Consider the following 9,867-nt stretch of genomic DNA (forward strand, 5'->3'; position numbering starts at 1 on the left):
GGGGCTAGCTTGCCATGAATATGTGTATCTTAAGCTTTTTCATTTTGCTTTTCTCCTTCTTGCTTCCGTCTTTGCTTTCTTTCTTCTTGCCCTTGCTTTCCCCATCTCTGTCTTCTACATCCTTTAATTTCATAGTGCTAAAGAGATATGTAGCATTCTTTAAAACTTGTTTGCTACGTCCTTTGATTTCATAGTGCTAAAGAGATACGTAGCATTCTTCATGTCCTTAACATCATATTCTTCATGCCCTTCATTTGTTAAGCACCATGGTTATTGTAGAACTCATATTGTGAGAAGCTTGGGCTTATAGTTGTGTTTATGCTCTTACATACAAAAGGACGATGATCTTTGGGCTTGCCTTGTGAGATGGTAAAGTGTTAATCCAGGTCCCTTTGAGTAAGATTTTGTTAGCACGCTAGTGGGGTGATTGTAGCACTAATAACTATACTTCAGGTATTGCTTTTGGTACGTCGAGAACACATTATGGGCTAGCCCTTTCATGTTATTAGACACTTGTCAAGCCCCTCCATTGTTCATTTATCTAGACGTGGTGAAAGTGGGCTTTTTTAGGACCACCTTGAAGCACACTCATATTGGTGGCTTTGTGAACATGGTAAAAGATTCGTATGAGCTAAGGTGTCCATATAGAATGGTTTTGTAGTACTAAGCTGCCACACGCATTAATACTTAGGTAATGGCACTCTTACTAAAGCACATAAAGCAATTCAAAAGCCAAGATAATGAATGCAATATAGAGGAAAGGTACAAACATACTTTATAGCAAGTAAGCAATCTCACTCGCAAGTCACACATGTATTGCTGACTAGCACAGGATAACATTAGGGCTCAAAATGTGATATTACAAAGACTTTTTTAGGGTTGAAAATGTGAGATTTATTTTATTTAATCCAATGAGTTAACATGCTCCCCTTTTCTATTGAATCTTCCCTTTAATTATATAGAAAGGCTGAATTACTCCTTGGTCAACAATGTCCATCTCTAGCTATTTTATAAACTATTCATCAACAAAAAATGTGGTTTTCTTGGCCTCATTGAGATGGTAAAGTGTTAATCTAGGTGCCTTTGAGTATGATTTCAGTAGCCAATTGTAGCACTAATACCTTCTACAACATTGGCCCTATGACCAATCCTATCATATTCTTTGACACTCGTCAAGCCTCTCCATTCTTCATTTATCGAGACATGGTAAAAGTGGGCTTCACTAAGACCACCTTCATGCACACTAATGTTGGTGTCTTTATCGACACTGGTGTAAGTTTCGTGCCAATTACAGTGTCCATATAGAATGGTTGTGTAGTTCTAGCCACACGTAATGATATTTAGGTACTAGCACTCTTACTAAAGCACACAATGATTTAAAAGCCATAAAGAAGGATAAAAACAAGTAAGAAATTCCACTCTCAACTCACACAATACTGATGAGACTAGCACAAGATAACATTAGGGCTCAAAAGGTGATATTACAAAGAGTTTGGTAATGAGAATGTGATATTTAGGCTATTTTAACACGAATGAGTTAACATGCTCCCCTTTTTATTATGATTCCATCTTCAAATTGGTCATATGAGTGTATAAAAATATCTAGTACAAAGGGTATAATGAATAATAATGTTGTGTGGCTCTTACTTGAAGTAGAGCATAGGTGCCCACATAAGTGTGTTTGTATCATATCTTTAAAGAGTATTATAAGCAGTGCCATCATGCCACGAATCTCGAGCTTATGGAAATATGCTATAACTTGTCTCAGGAGTTGGCCCTTTATTCAAGTGAAACATTGTACAATTCAAGTTGGGGCTGTTTTTAGATAGGTTGCAATCCCATATTTGCTTTTGTAATTACATCACGGGTCTTGTTAGGCATGCGATAGTGTCCTCTTGAATCTTCCACGTGCTGATACCTCCATATGGAGAGAAGAACCCTGTGATTGCTTTAGCTCTGCCATTTTGACTTGTAGCACCTTATAGTAGCCAATGTTTTAAACTCTCTCTCTCTCTCTCTCTCTCTCTCTCTCTCTCTCTCTCTCTCCTCGATCACAAAAGTAAGGAGTTCAATGGGTCGTATCACTCCGAATCAACGAATTGTGGAGGATCAACCTCTTCATCTTCGTGTACGGTTATAAGTTTAGGGCATAACCATATCTACATGCAATGAGAAGGTGTGTTTGTGAACTCGTGCCCTTCCTTGGGCTCGTTTATAACAACGGGAGGATTGTCTTGAGGAGTGCTCTCTCGGTATGCCGATAACACATCATGCTCTTTGACAGTCGGGGGCAAACGCCTCTCCATTCTTCATTTATCTAGACGTAGCGGTGGTGGGAAGCACACTAACGTTGGTGGCTTTATCGGAGATTCATGGGTGTCCACATATAGTACGCAATTAATAGTTAGGTATTGGCACCCTTACTATAGCGATGCAAAAGCCATGATAATGAGCGCATCCCTATCCTTCAAGTCTCTAGTGGATGGTTATGAAAAGTGCATGATCATTCTAATTTCTCTAGTCACTCGGAGGTGGTTGCTCGATGACTTTATGTCTGTGGCCTTACAAAGGAATAGCAGGTGAAAATTCTTCTTTGCAAGTCGAGGGATCCGCCTTTTTATCCCATAGGGCGGGCTGGAGTGCGAGGGCTGGTATAAAATCCATAGGGGTGAGCCGTGGTGTCTCATACCTTTCTCGGCCTATTGGCTAAGATCAAGTGTAGTATCTGTTCTTATCATCATCATCATGTATCAGAGCTTCGATTCAGTTTGTTTGTTTTGTGTGTGTGTGTGTGTGTGTGTGTGTGTGGGTGGGTGGGTTGTGGTGGATGATTTATTGCTGAGCAACCATCAGCAATAGAGATTCGTGATGAGGAGAGCAGCCGGGTTTCTTTTCACCAAAAACAAATTGACTGTGGTAAGAAGGTAAATACCTGTCTAAAGCTCAAGTGCTCTCTCGCTATAGTAGTCCTACTAAAATGAACTGCCAGTTTCATACAAAACAGGCATCATATATACAGTCAGCTTTCAATACAAGAGTTGCAATATTTGGACTCTGTGCTTCATGTTCATGGCAAAAGCTATGCCTCCTCAGACTCCTTTTAGTGTTTGATATGCCGGTAATCATGTGTGCTAGTAATCCTCCTCATACATGACACGATTGACTCTCAACTCTCAGCTATGCTTCTGCTCTTGCTACCCCTCCAGGTTCCTTACCCCAAGTGATAAAAGTACTTAACAACAGTGGCTACTACCAGCAAGGCGATTCTAGTGATGTGATGTGATTGTTGTTAGCCGTATACATGATGAAGCCAGTGGAAGAACAGCTGGGCGAAGAGCAACACGGAACCAGAGCTGTTGTGCTTGCCATTTGAGGCTGATCTACGCTTGCCAAGGAGGCCTCTCGATCTACTATTGTCACAATGGTTTTGCCTCCTTGATTAAATCGGTACAAGGTATCTCCAAGCTAATGTTTCAATAGGTCGAAATCGATATTCAAGCTAAGGTTTCTGGTGCTTAGTTTTGTCCTCCACCAATGCAACCACTGTAGGTTATTATTCTGGTTTCAATTGCTAGTTCTCTTTTACCTATGGCTAGATCGCATCATGAATAAGTTTTTGCATGACATTTTGAAGCTTGTACCAAGTAAAAGAAACAAAGAGCATAGAAATTTCAGAAGACCATCAAGCACAAGCTACATGGTATGCACACTAGGAACGCAATAAATGACCTTTTGGATGGCTTTTTGGCAAGCTACCCCTCTAGGTTCCTTACCCCAAGTGACACTTAACAGTGGCTACTACCAGCACCCTTGTTGGAAGGCGATGCTATGATGTGATTGTTGGTCGAATACATGAAACCAATGGAAGAACAACTGGGCAAAGAGCAACATGGCACTACAGTTGTGCTCCATTGAGGTAGATCATGGATAGGCTGAAGACAATTGATACCAATGAGAATGCTTTGCCATGCTTCATCGATTTTTTTAAAGCATCCTTCATAGCTCAAGTCAACCATCTATGAGAAAACATCGAGTATGATGGCAAGCTAGACTCCAACACTTGGCATTCTAGGTGTATCAGTTTGAAGCATGGGAGAAGATCACAAGATAAGGCCCAATAGCATAAGGAACTGATTATGATTGCCAGTGTGCCAAATTTGAGGGAACCAAGATAGGGCCCCTAGTAGCACAAGGAACCGATTATGATTGCCAGTGTGGCAAATTTGAGGGTCCCCGATCTGTATCCCATCACTTCAGAATCTTGACCGCTTCGAGGGTTTTACAACAAAACTCACAATGAAAAACTCACCTTTGCTAATAAGGTCACCCATTGCTTTGTACTTGCTGAAGTTTGAAAGGGACAAGATGGGTACTTTCATAGATTGTACGTTTGTCAAGGTCATGAATATGGCATAACGTGGAGTTGACATTTGAGGCTGATCTACGCTTGCCAAGGAGGCCTCTCGATCTACTATTGTCACAATGGTTTTGCCTCCTTGATTAAATCGGTACAAGGTAGCTCCAAGCTAATGTTTCAATAGGTCGAAATCGATATTCAAGCTAAGGTTTCTTGTGCTTAGTTTTGTCCTCCACCAATGCAACCACTGTAGGTTATTATTCTGGTTTCAATTGCTAGTTCTCTTTTACCTATGGCTAGATCGCATCATGAATAAGTTTTTGCATGACATTTTGAAGCTTGTACCAAGTAAAAGAAACAAAGAGCATAGAAATTTCAGAAGACCATCAAGCACAAGCTTGAGGGTTTTACAACAAAACTCATAATGAAAAACTCACCTTTGCTAATAAGGTCACCCATTGCTTTGTACTTGTTGCTGAAGTTTGAAAGGGACAAGATGGGTACTTTCATAGATTGGACGTTTGTCAAGGTCATGAATATGACACAACGTGGAGTTGACATACAATTATGGAAGACTTGAAATTCCAATGTGTCAAACTTGTTTAACAAGGGGTACCCCCAAGGGTCTTCTCGGACGCCAAGTCCTTGGTGTCACCTACATCACGCAAGTGAGTACCACATGAACATGCTTCCTACTTGCAGTCACTTTCTAGGCAAAGTAGGTGGAACATTATGGCTTGTTCAGGGCTGTTTTGACAGCCCAATAGGTGCCCAGAGGTGCCCAGAGGTGCCCATGACATGCACCAATAATTGGGACAAAAGTTGAGCAATTGACCTTTTCGATGACTTTTTGGGGTCATGAAAGGATGGTTGGCTAGCTTCAACAAACACTATGAAAGTGTAGTTTAAAGTTCATTGTAGGCATCTCATATCATTAGTTATTGCACACATATAGGGTCATACAATTGTTTGTTTGCAGCATTTAGCCTTAAATGCAAGTAGCATTTGGAAATACGTATGCATAATGAGGATCTCTATGTTTTGTATTATACTTTAGATTAAGTCTATTTCCAATGTTGTACGTATGCATAATGAGGATCTCTATGTTTTGTATTATACTTTAGATTAAGTCTATTTCCAATGTTGTCTTTTGTGTGTTTGTAAGATAAGTTTGATTAGCATTGATCTCGTGCACTTAGCATTAATCTCATGGGACACTTGGCACAAAGAGTTCCTCCAGGTTTGTTATAATAATTAAAATCCTCTAGTTAATTTGCATACGGAGCTACTCCAAGTTTGTTGTAGTAACGAAGTCTCTAGTATCCAGTGCAGTAACTAAGCTCTCCATGGCCACAAACATCATATTTCTTCTACCACGTAGTCACGCATAGTTAATGCAAATGCACCGCCGCTAACTCTAGCCCCACTTTTTCTACAATCGTATATTCGATCATCCCAATTGATGCTTCCGTCTGATGCCAAGGTGGAGGGAAACTCCACCAAGATAAGAGAAAAGATGGTTTCACACGGGAAGGTTCGAGAAGGTCTTACAGAAGACGCGTAAGCCATAGTCAAGTGTAACTTCAACATCACAAAGGATGTCGTCTTTGAGTGAGTTTCCTAGTGAGCTCGTGTACTCTTTAGTAGACAAGTCATAATGGTTTTTCCTTGCGTATGAATCCTTTGATTAAATCGGTACAATGTAGCTCCAAGTTAATGATGAACTTGTTAGTTCTCATTTACCTATGGTTAGATCACATCAATAAGTTTTTGGATGATATTTTTAAGTTTGTACCAGGCACAAGAAGAAAAGAGCATAGAAATTTTAGAAGACCATCAAGCACAAGCAATATAGTATGCATAATAGGAACACAACAAATGACCTTTTGGATGAATTTTTAAGGTGGCCAAGTTGAACCCAACCAGTAGCAACAAACCCTATAAGAGGGTAGCTCAGAGTTCATTTTAGGCATCTCATATCATCTTCTCATACAGGGTAAAAACAAGTATATGTTGTAGCCTTAAGCCTTAAAGCAAGTAGCATTTGGAGATAGGTATGTGTAATGAGAATCTCATTTGGAGATAATTACAAAGCTATGAACTAACAAGTTATTTATGTATGAATAACAAAAATCTCATCCAAGATCTAAGTTCATGATCGTAAATACTTGTGTTTTGTATTATATAGACCATTAAATCTATTTCTCATTGTCTCATGTGCAAGGTAATTTTGATTAGCATTAATCTCTCACATGCACCACTAATCAACATTTTAATTCTTTTTGTTGCTTCTCTCATGGGACACTTGGCACAATGAGCTACTCTCAAGTTTGCTATAGAAACTAAGCCCTCTGCCAAGATCAACTCTAGGTCTTGTTTTATGCATTTTAATTGAATGGAAAGCATGAAAATCTTGTTACCCACCGGTCTTAGGTGAACGAAACATGTGCTTTGATACCACATGTGAGGTCCCCCCACATGGGCTAAACAAGAAAGTAACTAAAAGTCCACATATGGGGTCCTTACGTCTATTGAGGGTTGACTAGAATGTCATACCACCTCAATCGATTGACGTAATGGACGTCCGACTACCTCGTACCGCCCACATCAAGTGACTAACAGAGTACAATAACGACACGCAAATATATAAAAAAACATCAAAAATTTCTTTAAATATAGCATCACAATAAAAGTACAGACATCTAACTAGCGTCAAAAGCAAGACAGCACTTCACTAGACTTGACCAAGATGACACTTGACCAAACTTGACCAAGATAATTAGCTTGAGTAGACCATGACAACTCACACAAAGAAGCTCGATATAGCATCACAATAAAAGTACAGCCATCTAACTAGTGTCAACCAAGACAGCAACCAAGATGACACTTGACCAAACTTGACCAAGATAATTAGCTTGAGTAGGCCATAACAACTGACACAAAGAAGCTCGAGACTAATCAAGGCCACCCTTCCATTTTCTTCTCCCATAGACCAGGTGGCCATCTACTTCTCACAGGTGCGAGTTGCCACTCATAGGGTTAGCCGATAATTAATTACCCATCACCAAAGTCCCCGCAACTGCTTGAGTCCACCCATCCACAGACCCTATCCTCGGGACGCATCGTACTCCCCCCTCACTAACCAACCGGTGAATCAATCGAGGGAGTATACAATCAATTCGGGGACTAAAGTTGCATGACCCCCTTGTTCTATAACCATTGACCCCGTATCATCATTGATAGATTCATCATTGTAAAGGTTTGTTGTAAAAATCAACATTGATGAGTACTAATAGTTCATCATCATGAAACAATCACATAATATCGACATAGGTATCAATCATGTGCATAGAATCTCGAACATATTCTCACGCATCAAAAAGCATAAAAGCAATGTATAGTAACATCCAGATCTCAACATCCTTATACCATCATCCACTTTCCTAATGTATCAACATACCTTCATGTACCCTTATATTTCTAGTAGCATCTATAAGAAGTCATGACCTAACATAACATAATACTACACAACATTGAAAATCCAAAAACTACTTAATGTGCACATTTATTTTCTATGTATTATTTATATAAAAGTATTATATATGCCCACACAAACATCCCTCAAGATATCCTCATAAACATCCATAAATGAAAAAAATACATCCACCACGTATACATACCAAGCAGCAATATCAAGCATCTCTCTCTCTCTCTCTCTCTCTCTCTCTCTCTCTCTCCCAACACGTCTGAATAACTCCACAATAGGAACTCCCGAAGGGAAGTTGCGGCGGTTGACCAGTGACCTTTGACAACTCCAGTGAAGGCAACACCTTCTTGGTCCTTTTGGTTCTTGGCTATAGCTTGGTAATGGTCTCCATTGTATGTCCTCCTAGCTTCTCACATTGATCTACCACAAGAGTGGGGTCATGGAACCACAGGCCCCTGCCAGCTTTTGTAAGGTTTGGGGGACCATTTAAAATAAGCATCTTGAAGCAATTTAATTGAGCACCCAAAACCTTCTTTTTTACATTAGTGAAAATTTTCCACAAAATGCATAATTCTCAATGGAAACAAGTCTCTCTCTCTCTCTCTCTCTCTCTCTCTTTCCCCTCTCTTTTTTTTTGTAATTGAAGATATATTACCAAAAATACTTTACAAATGCCCACATGGCTACCATATGATGTACTAGCTTTCCCTCACTTAATCTGAACCACAAGTGTAGCTCGGAGTGCCCTCATCCAATATATAGCCATGTTGTGATGCCTCCGCTATACGGCTGCGTCTTCCTCAAGCCGCCATAGCCTAGGCGTGGAGAAGAAGAGAGGGTGGAAGTCGGTTCACCTCCCAACCATATAATGATGAGTTAGGGTTTCTCGTTGGGTTTTATACCAAAACCCTGGCCTGTGTCCACACCTCCTAGCCCGCCCGCCCATCTTACTCAAGAGCTGTGCTAACTTAGATGTGTACACACATCGACCAAACCCTAATGCCCATTAACCCCTGAACCCCGCTAGCACTAATAATACTCTCGAGACTCCGAAAGCTATTAACTTATGCTAGGGCTCGACTTCCGTAGGACCATAGTCCTGACATTACTCCCCCCTTAGAAAAGAGTTTTTGTCCTTGAAAACAAAAGTGGGGAAACGTTTCCTCATCACACTAATGTTTTCCCAAGTGAAGCCTTCCTCTGGACGGTCCTTCCACTTGATAAGAGCTTGTTTCCGAACTTGGTGGCGAGTACGTAACATGTGGTAATCCAATACTCTTTCTGGTTCATGAGGCAGTATTGGGGGTTCCACATATTCTACCAAGAAAGAATCATCCACCGGCCTTTCATGACCCATAAGGCGTTTCCTCAAACGGCTTACGTGAAAGATGGGATGAACCTTGGAATGTGCTGGTAACTCAAATTTATAGGCTACTGGGCCCACCTTCTTGAGTATCTTAAATGGTCCACAAAATCGGGGCGACAATTTTGGTACAGGACCCGTTTTTAAACTGGTGGAGTTTTCTGGTACCTTTAGAAATACCCAATCACCTTCTTGAAAGTGAAGTGGCCTACGTTTCTGGTCTGCAAACTTCTTGTAACGATCTTGCGCTTGATGAACATTTAATCATGCAAGGCGCAACATATCCATATGGTCTTGGATAAAATCCTTAACCTGACTGATTTTCTTATTCGCCAGTCCCACCGACACTGGTGAACGTGGCTGAAAACCATTTATCAACATGAAAGGGCTAAAGCCTGTCGAGACATGCTTTGCACTATTGTAAGCAAACTCGAGAATAGGCAAATAAGACTCCCAATCAGATTGTTTTTTGTTGACATATGCCCTAAGCATATCTTCCAGCACTTGATTAACCCGTTCAGTCTGACCATCTGTCTGCGGATGATCAGCTGTACTAAGGTTCAACATAGTACCCAGCTTACTGAATACTGCTCGCCAAAAATGGCTGTTAAACTTGCGATCGCGATCACTGACAATATTGGACGGTAAGCCATAAAGTCG

General features: G+C 40.5%; 1 pseudogene; it reads left to right on the forward strand.

Moving 5' to 3' along the window:
* Nucleotides 1-2,685: 2,685 nt before the first annotated feature.
* On the forward strand, nt 2,686-2,779 carry LOC147612006 (U2 spliceosomal RNA; annotated as a pseudogene).
* Nucleotides 2,780-9,867: the final 7,088 nt, after the last annotated feature.

The sequence above is a fragment of the Cibotium barometz genome, chromosome 46 (assembly GCF_041138505.1).
Source record: "Cibotium barometz isolate CiBa-2024 chromosome 46, ASM4113850v1, whole genome shotgun sequence".
Lineage (NCBI taxonomy): Eukaryota > Viridiplantae > Streptophyta > Polypodiopsida > Cyatheales > Cibotiaceae > Cibotium > Cibotium barometz.